Source organism: Panthera onca, chromosome X, assembly GCF_046562875.1.
Source record: "Panthera onca isolate mPanOnc1 chromosome X, mPanOnc1 haplotype 2, whole genome shotgun sequence".
Classification (NCBI taxonomy): Eukaryota; Metazoa; Chordata; class Mammalia; order Carnivora; family Felidae; genus Panthera; species Panthera onca.
In genome coordinates this window covers 29,947,946-29,956,962 of record NC_138357.1, presented here as the reverse complement: position 1 = coordinate 29,956,962, position 9,017 = coordinate 29,947,946, and the positions used below count along the sequence as shown (strand labels likewise).

The window sequence follows — 9,017 nt, the reverse complement described above, 5'->3', positions numbered from 1 at the left end:
TTGATAATTTAGACACTGGGCCACTGATGCACTGTTTAATTAGGGAAGCGCTACCTGAGGGAGGACTGAGAAATCTTATAATGGGGAGAATTAAAAGATCATGCATTGAAGCAGCAGTGTGACTTGTTTTGGAAGATGAAGGTTATTGTAAAATTGTTTTCCTTGGTTATGCCACAGGGCCTTTCAGAAATGGTACACAATTTGGTGATGAGGTAGAGAAGAAAACCTTATCTTCTTCTCAACTCTACTACTTCCTCCTTAGTTCAAACTTTAGCAATCTGTCACCTTGATTATTGCAATATCCTCATAACTGGTCTCCCCCGCTTCCATTATTGCTAGCTTTCAGTCTGTTCTTAATACAGCAGTCAGAGCAATCCTATTCATAAATCCAGTCATGTTCAAATCCCTCTTTCCAATACCTCCCATATCATGTTAGGTGAAACCCAAGTGATGCCAATAGCCTTCTGGAGCCCTTTGTGACCCAGACTCTTATTACTTCTCTGGTGTTATATCCTACTTCTCTCCCAATACTCTGTTCCAGCCACACTGGCTGTGCCTGTGACACACTGGGCATTGTCTTCCTTAGGACTTTAGCACTTGTTTCCTCTGCCTCCGGTCCTCTTCCCTCAGTGATCTGTATGCCTCGTTCCCTCACTCATCTGGGGTGGGGGAGAGGGGAAAGTGGGTGATGGGCATTGAGGAGGGCACCTGTTGGGATGAGCACTGGGAGTTGTATGGAAACCAATCTGACAATAAATTATATTTAATATATATAAAAAAGGTCATCTTCTTACCGGGGCCTTCCCTGATTGTTTGATTTTAACTTGAAACCCTCCCTCAGTACTCTTACTTACTTTTCCTGCTCTTTTTTTTTTCTTACCTGATCATATCACTTGCTAACCTACTCTATACTTATTTGTTTACGGTTTATAAAGGTGTCTCTGGGCAGGGCAGGAGCATCTTGGGCCCGCAAGGTGAGATTCTCTTCATCAGATTAAGGAAAGTTTTCTTTGAGGTTTATTAAGTCTACATGTCTTTTTCTACATGTATTAAGATAATAATTATATTGTTCTTTTAATGTGGGAATTACATTGCTAGGGGTGTTTCAATTTTCTCTCTTCAAAGAACCAACGTCTGTCTTTGTTGATGTTTATATTTGATTTCTACTTCATTCCTGCTCATTCTTATTTCCTTCCTTCCACATTCTTTGAGTTTAATTTTGTGTCCTTTTTCTAACTTCTTGAGATAGATACTAGATCTGCCTTGATTTATCAGCCTTTTATCTTTTCTAAGATATACACTTAAGGAGAAGGCCACTTTCATGGATTGTTACCTATGCAGTCACACAGGGTACCACACTCAGAAGCCCTCCCCACCCCCAACTTGGTTTATGCTGTTGCCATCTTAAAATTTTTTATTTTATCTTAGTACTGCTTCTAAAATGGAATCTTATGGGGCAGTAGAGCATGCACATGAACTTGGTAATACGTGCCATACACATGTCTGAAATTCCTTGCTACCCTATTTGTAGATGGTGTTTGTGATGCTCCATGTTTACAGGATTCTCACATGTAAACATGTCATATGTTTATGCAGAACATAAAGACGAACAGTAAAAATTCATGCTAAGAGTTTAAAATTAAAAATTTTCTTTCTTAAAGATTCTTAAGATTATATTTAAATAGCAAATAGAAAATACCACAACAAGTTGAGAGCAAGAATGTGATGAAAAGGACAGAGCTTTATATAGTATCTTTAATGGGACTTCCCCTTACAGCCCAGCTTTTTGGACAAAGGGCCATGCAATTTCATTTTGCACTGGGCCTGGCAAATTATGTAGACAGCCCTGCTTAAATGTCTTTCCAAGCACAGCATCCCAAAAGTTTGACAGAGCATATTTTCACTATAATTCAGTTCAAAATATTTTTAAAATTTCACTGAGAGTTTTTTTCCTTTTATCCATGGAGTATTTACAAAATGAATTTCTTATCTCTCAAACATGTGGAGACTTTCTAGTTACTGTCTTATTATTTCTAGATTATCCTCAGTCTGTTGAGATCACATATTCTGTGATTTTATTCCTTTCAAACTTGTTGCTTTGGGGACGCCTGGGTGGCTCAGTCGGTTAAGCTTCCAGCTGTGGTTCGGTCAGGATCTCATGGTTCGTGAGTTCAGGCCCTCCATTGGGCTCTGCACAGTATGGAGCCTGCTTGGGATTCTCTCCCTCTCTCTCTCTGCCCCTCCCCTAATTGCTCTTTCTCTCTTTCTTTCAAAATAAATAAACTTAAAAAAACTTGTTGCTTTGTAATGCATGTAGTCAATTTTAGGAAATGTTCAATGAGCACTTGAAATATATATATTCTGCAAAATTCAGTGCAGTGTTTTTTATATGTTAAGTCCAGTTTGTCAGTTGTGTTATTTATATCTTCTATAGCTTTATTGAATTTTTGTCTGGTAAGTTGTTGAGAGAAATATGTGGAAATCTCCCTGTGCTATTATTGTATTTTCTATTTCTCCTTTTAGTCCTGTCAATTATTAAATAATTATTTTATAAATTTTGAGGTTTATTGTGTTTCCATTTTCATTTCTTTCAAGATATTCTTTGGTTTTTCTTTTGATTTCATCTTTGACCCATTGGTTTTTCAGGAGTCTCTTATTTAAAAAAATTTTTTTAAATGTTTATTTATTTTTGACAGAGAGAGAGAGACAGAGCATGAGTGGGGGAGGGGCAGACAGAGAGGGAGACACAGAATCCTTAGCAAGCTCCAGGCTCTTGAGCTGTCAGCACAGAGCCCAATGCGGGGCTTGAACTCACAGACCGCGAGATCATGACCTGAGCCAAAGTCGGTCCCTCAACCAACTGAGCCACCCAGGCACCCCTAAAAAATATTTTTTAATGTTTATTTATTTTTGAAGGAGAGAGAGACAGAGTGTGAGTGGGGGAGTGGCAGAGAGAGAGGGAGACACAGAATCTGAAGCAGGCTCCAGGCTCTGAGCTGTCAGCATAGAGCCTGATGTGGTGCTCGAACTCACGAGTTACGAAATCATGACCTGAGCCAAAGTTGGATGCTCAACCAACTGAGCCACCCAGGTGCCCCTTCATAGAGAGAATCTTAAGCACGCTCCATGCTCAGCAGGGCTCGAACTCACAAACGGTGAGATCAGGACCTGAGCCGAAGTTGGATGCTCAACTGACTGAGCCACCCAGGTACCCCTAGAACATCAACTCTTGATCTCTAAGTTGGGAGTTGAAGCCCCATGTTGGGCATACAGCTTACTTAAAAAAAAAATTCCATAGGCAGAAATGGTTGGACGAGGAATTCCAGAAAGAGCCATGACTAATAATAAAAGATAGTCAACATTGGAAGAGGTGTGGTGTGCCCCTCTAGCAGTATAATGATGTTTGAGGGTATCATCTAGGTGCCCTCAAAACTCACTGATGCAGAAATGGAACTATGGTGAGACTTGAGGTCATATTTTTATCCCATGCTGGTGAAACAGACCATACTTGTTATCTAAGTGTAGTGTTTGGCGATATGAGCTTATTATATCATATCATGTTTCCTCACATTTTTACCTACAAGTGGCCCAAAGGAATATCCCCATATTCTAGAAAGGAATAATTCCAGAATAAAAATAATAAGCCATTGTCCTGTTTTGTTATAGTGTAAAATGTTGCACGCATTTTTATCTGGACTTGAAACCAAAAATCAAGAAAAATGATGAGCATCAATTTGTGGAGAGACTAATTACTACCGTATCATATTGTGTCCCATTCTTTTCCATGCCACATCCACCCATATGCCTATCTATTCTGTTGGTAGGAACAGTCAAAAATTGGAGAGGGATGAATACTGAAGTTAGAAGAAAACTCCAGTTCAGTTCTCCTTAGCGGCTCACAAAAGCCCAACTTCAGAGGACAGAAATAAATCAGTCTGTAGGCTTCCCTGGATTTACTTTGTTTGTCTGAAGCAATTTATCCGAATAAACTTTCCTCTTACTTCTGTAGTGCTTGATAATACTGTCAGAAAAGATGCTAAGTTTTAAGAAAATAATATTTTAAAGCTTCTAAGAAATAGGCTTAAGAAAATAAATTATGGTGTAATAATTTCTTGTTTAAACCCAAATCAAACTACTTTATCACCTAACATTATTACCACTTCATTTTTGTTGTTGTTGTTGTTGTGTGTGTATGTGTTTAAGTAGGCTTCACACTCAGCATGGAGCCCAACACAGGGCTTGAACTCATGACCTTGAGATCAAGACCTGATCTGAGATCGAGTCGAATACTCAACCAACTAAGCCATCCAGGTACTCCTATTTCCACATTTTTTTATGCTTTTAAATTAGTTGGTAAGTGAAGAGAGTGGGTCGCCACACATTTGGTGTAATGATATTGCTGGGAAGGTGTCATCTTGATATACACAAAGCCTCCTTACTGATGCTGAAATGGAACTGTGATATGAGATTAGGGAAATTCCTACAGCTTGTATATATTCCTGCAGCACATTAAACATTTATGTCCAGATCTGAATTTGTTTCAAACCTCCTTTGTTGCTCTCTCTGGCTCTGCCAACTGAATGGGTAAGGGATTCGGCCTCCTGTGCTAGGGCTTTTCCTAAGGGAAAGAGCTGGTATACTTCATTTTTTATATAAACAGGCTGATTTCCTGTTTCTCTAAGACTCCATTTTGTGTACTGAAAGAAAAACAAAAGAAAGATGCAGCTGATTAAGTCCATTCCCCAAGGGTATTGTACTGGGCCAAAGATATACTGTAAGTGATTGCTTTCGTTGATATTTGGTGTGCTTATAAAAAATAACAATAGCAAGCATTTATTAGGTTTTAATGTTGTAACAGTTGCAAGTACCTTACGTTTCATTTTTAATCTTTCTGATAGCCTATGAAGAAGGTGTTATTATTTCCATTTTATAAAGATGAGGAAACTGAGCCTCAGAGAATTGAAGTGGCTTGCCCAAGGCACACAGTTAGTCAGTGTTGGAGCTGGAATTTTAGCACAGGCAGGCAGACTATAGATTCCATGCTCTTAGCGAGGAATTGGCAAATTTTTCTGTAAGGGGATAGATAATAAATCTATTTAGGCTTTGTAGGCCATATAGTCTCTTTTGCAAGTACTCACCTCTGCTGTTGTAGAATAAAAGCAGTCGTAAACAATATATAAATTAATGGAAAAGGCTGTGTCCAATAAAGCTTTATTTACAAAAACAAATGGAGGGATGTAGACTGTGGGCTATTCATTTGTTGAACTCTGCTCTTAGCCACTATGAAATATTGTCACAATGTTAAGGATTAATGATTCATGAATAACCAAGGTGTTTTCCTTATTCTTCTATGGGAGATAGACAATGCTCTTAGTCTTATAGAATGAAAAGTCAAAAGGATACTTAATATTTGTAACCTTTTGTTTATAAAATATTTCCATATAGGTGGCCCAGTTAGTGAAGTGTGACTCGGTTTTGGCTCAGGTCATGATCTTGCAGTTCATGGGTTTGAGCCCCACATCAGCTCCTCACTGACAGTGCAGAGCTTACTTGGGATTCTCTCTCTCCCTCTCTCCCTGCCCCTCCCCTGCTTGCATTCTCTCTCTCAAAATAAATGAATAAACTTAAAAAAATTTAAAGTATTTCCATATTTATATTTACATATACATTTATTTATATAAATGTACATATTTAGATGTGCAGGTATACATGAACATAGACATGCAGGTACACACAGGGGTATGTGTGCATGTATTTGGGATATATATACACACACCTCCCTATATAACATATATATATTATATATGTATATATAATATATATATACATTATTAATATATATAATATATATAACATATATAATGTTATATATGTATATATAACATATATACATATATAATATATATAATATATAATATTATATATAATATATAAATATATATAAATAATAATAAGTAATTAATAATTAATAAATATATATAATATATATAATATATGTGTGTATATATATACACATACATATTAAAATGTTCATTGTGGTTATTTCTTGAGTTAGGGAATATTTTGAATTTTCTTTTGTAAAAGTGATGACTTTTCTAATTTTTATGTAATGCATATTTATTACTGACTGGAATCAGAGAAAATTAAAATTATAAAAACATATTTATTGGGATATTTTTCACGTGGGAGGCACAGAAATGGAGAAAAGACATAGCATTGGGTAGAAGCTAAAACCAGGAAAAAGAGGCTGCTCAGGCACATACCAAGGTTTAACAGATCTGACAATATGAGTTTTTTTATTTTTCAGCTCCATAAGTATTCTTATTTTTTAATATTTATTTTTGAGAGAGAGAGCACGAGCAGGGGAGGGGCAGAGAGAGAGAGGGAGACACAGAATCTGAAGTAGGCTCCAGTCTCTGAGCTGTCAGCAAAGAGGCTGATGTAGGGCTTGAACTCACAAGTGCGAGATCATGACCTGAGCTGAAGTCGGAGGCTTAATAGAGTGAACCATCTAGGTGCCCCCTGCCGTAAGTGTTCTTACTGACTGATCTGTGAAAATGAATCTGGACTTTTTAAATGGATTACCTTTTCTAGTTATGTTATTAAAATTTGTCAGAAAGCATTAAAGATACATTAGAAGGAGAAAAAAATTGATTTCTGATTCCAATGTGCTTACACAATGAACTTACGCAGGACAAATGGCTTCCCCATTGTCTAACTCGTGTAGTATGGGTGGCTTCTCCAGGGCCTGGCTTCTATGGTACAAGGGGTCCAGCAGCTCCCAGCTGCCCTAAGGTCTTCCTGGTAATGCTCTCTTAGGTGATTTTGCAGTGGAGTGCTTCTGCTAAAACACTTCCCATGAACTCCCATGACAATGAATTTCTGACAAGTTCCAAAGAACAAATTTCTGGCAAGTTTTACTGGTGTGGCATCACAGCAACCTCTTTGCCATCCAGTCAGCCATGGCTGTGTCCTCTTCCCCAATGTTTATATCCCAGCCCTATTGGAGGAGGGTTGTGGGACTGAGGAGGAACTCTTCCTTGGGAATTCAATCTCTGCATTGAGGGTAGTGATTGCTCCTTATATATGTTATTTCTGTACAGTGAAATCTTGGATTGCAAGTAACTTGTTCTGCAAGTTTTCAGCAAGATGAACAACGATTTCTAATAAATTTTAACTTGATAAACGAGCAGGGTCTTGCAATATGAGTAGTATATGATGCTGAATGTCACGTGATCACAACTGAGTCAATGGTATACAAGTACTTTGGATTTCAAGCCTGTTTCTGGAATGAATTATGTTCACAGACCAAAGTTTTACTGTATTTATTATTTCTTTTGTTTCTTTTATTTTTTTTAATGTTTATTTTTGAAAGAGAGAGTCTGAGTGGGGGAGGGGCAGAGAGGGAGGGAGAATCTAAAGCAGGTTCCGCACTGTCAGTACAGAGCCTGATGTGGGGTTCAAACTCACAAGCCCTGAGATCATGACCTAAGCCAAAGTTGGACACTCAACTGACTGAGCCACCCATGCACCACTATTATTATTATTTTTAATGTTTATTTATTTTGAGAGCGAGAAAGAGCATGCATGTGTGCAAGCAGTGGAGGGGAAGAGAGAGGGAGAGAGAGAATCCCAAGCAGGCCCCACTCTGTCAGCACAGAGCTTGAACTTACGCACTGTGAGATGACCTGAGCTGAAATCAAGAATCAGATGCTTAACTGATTTGAACCACTCAGGTGCCCCTGCTATTTCTGTATTTAGAATGGTCTCTACTTCTTCCTAGCCAATCCCTTCTTACTATAATTTTCTGTTGTAACTAAATTTTTTTCTTTAATTTTAGAGAGAGAGAGTGTGTGCAAGGGGCAGGGGAGGGACAGAGGGAGAGAGAATCTTAACCAGGCTCCATGCTCAGTGCAGAACCCTGCACGGGGCTTGATCCTACAGTCCTGGGATCATGATCTAAACCAAAATCAAGAGTCAGATGTTCAACCGAGCCACCCAGGCACCCCATATAATTAATAGTTTTTATATTAAACTTTCCCTGTTAAAATTACCATGTCATTTATTTCTCCTGATTGGACCCAGACTGATACACCAGCACACTGAACCTGGCTGCTTAGGATATCTGAGGACCAAGCAGACAGAGTCTTCTTAATCAACCAAGAGGGAGCCAACTAAATTGAGAAAGTGAATATTGACCTTTCTGACAGTTACCGAAGACCTGAATCAGGAGCAGATTTATTATCTAAAACCAAATGCTGTTGCTTTTATTTTCTGAGTTGGATGAAACTGCTCTTGGTCTCTCTCAATTTTACATCGCCTAATTGATATGGACTTTATGTCTTCAAGTTAGTTTCATGCATATGGTTAAATTATCTTTTTCTAGAATGGCGGTGTTCTGTAGTGGCAAGTATAGATTTGAAGCAAGGCAGATCTGTTTGAATCCTGACTTTATCACTGACTCGCTATATGAACTTATGTAAATAAATTAGTCTTTCTGAGTCAGTTCAGATTCCCCCTTTGTAAAATGGGGGAAATGGTACCTACCTAATGTGTTACTGATGGTTTATTTCTCTATTTTTATTTTTTTCAAGTTCCAAAAAAACTTTATTACATACAGAGGGGAGGGGTTCAGTCCTTCTTGGATACCCTTTTCCTCATAGCTGCCAGGATGTTGCTTAGCTCCTCTCTCTTCCTTTGGCACGGATGTGTGTCCCTACCCTTTTCTTGATGAAGTTGAGAGTGCACTTGTCCTTGGAGACCTTCGGCAGCTCCATGGCTCACTGCTGGTATGGGGTGAAGCCGCACACCTCTCTGATCATGTCCCACATGAACTTGGTGTGCCTTGTGAGGCACTTGCTCATGTTCTTGGTCACCTTGTGGCCCTTGTTGAGACCCATGTCCACAAGGCAGCTCACAGCTGTGGCTGATTGTCCTCAATAACTCCTGCCTGTTACTGAAGGTTTAATACCAATGAGTGTAGGGGCACCTGGGTGGCTCAGTTGGTTAAGTGTCCG

General features: G+C 38.6%; 1 pseudogene; it reads right to left on the bottom strand.

Moving 5' to 3' along the window:
• Positions 1-8,631: 8,631 nt before the first annotated feature.
• Positions 8,632-8,900, bottom strand: LOC145714053 (large ribosomal subunit protein eL36 pseudogene; annotated as a pseudogene).
• Between the last annotated feature and the right edge of the window lie 117 nt (positions 8,901-9,017).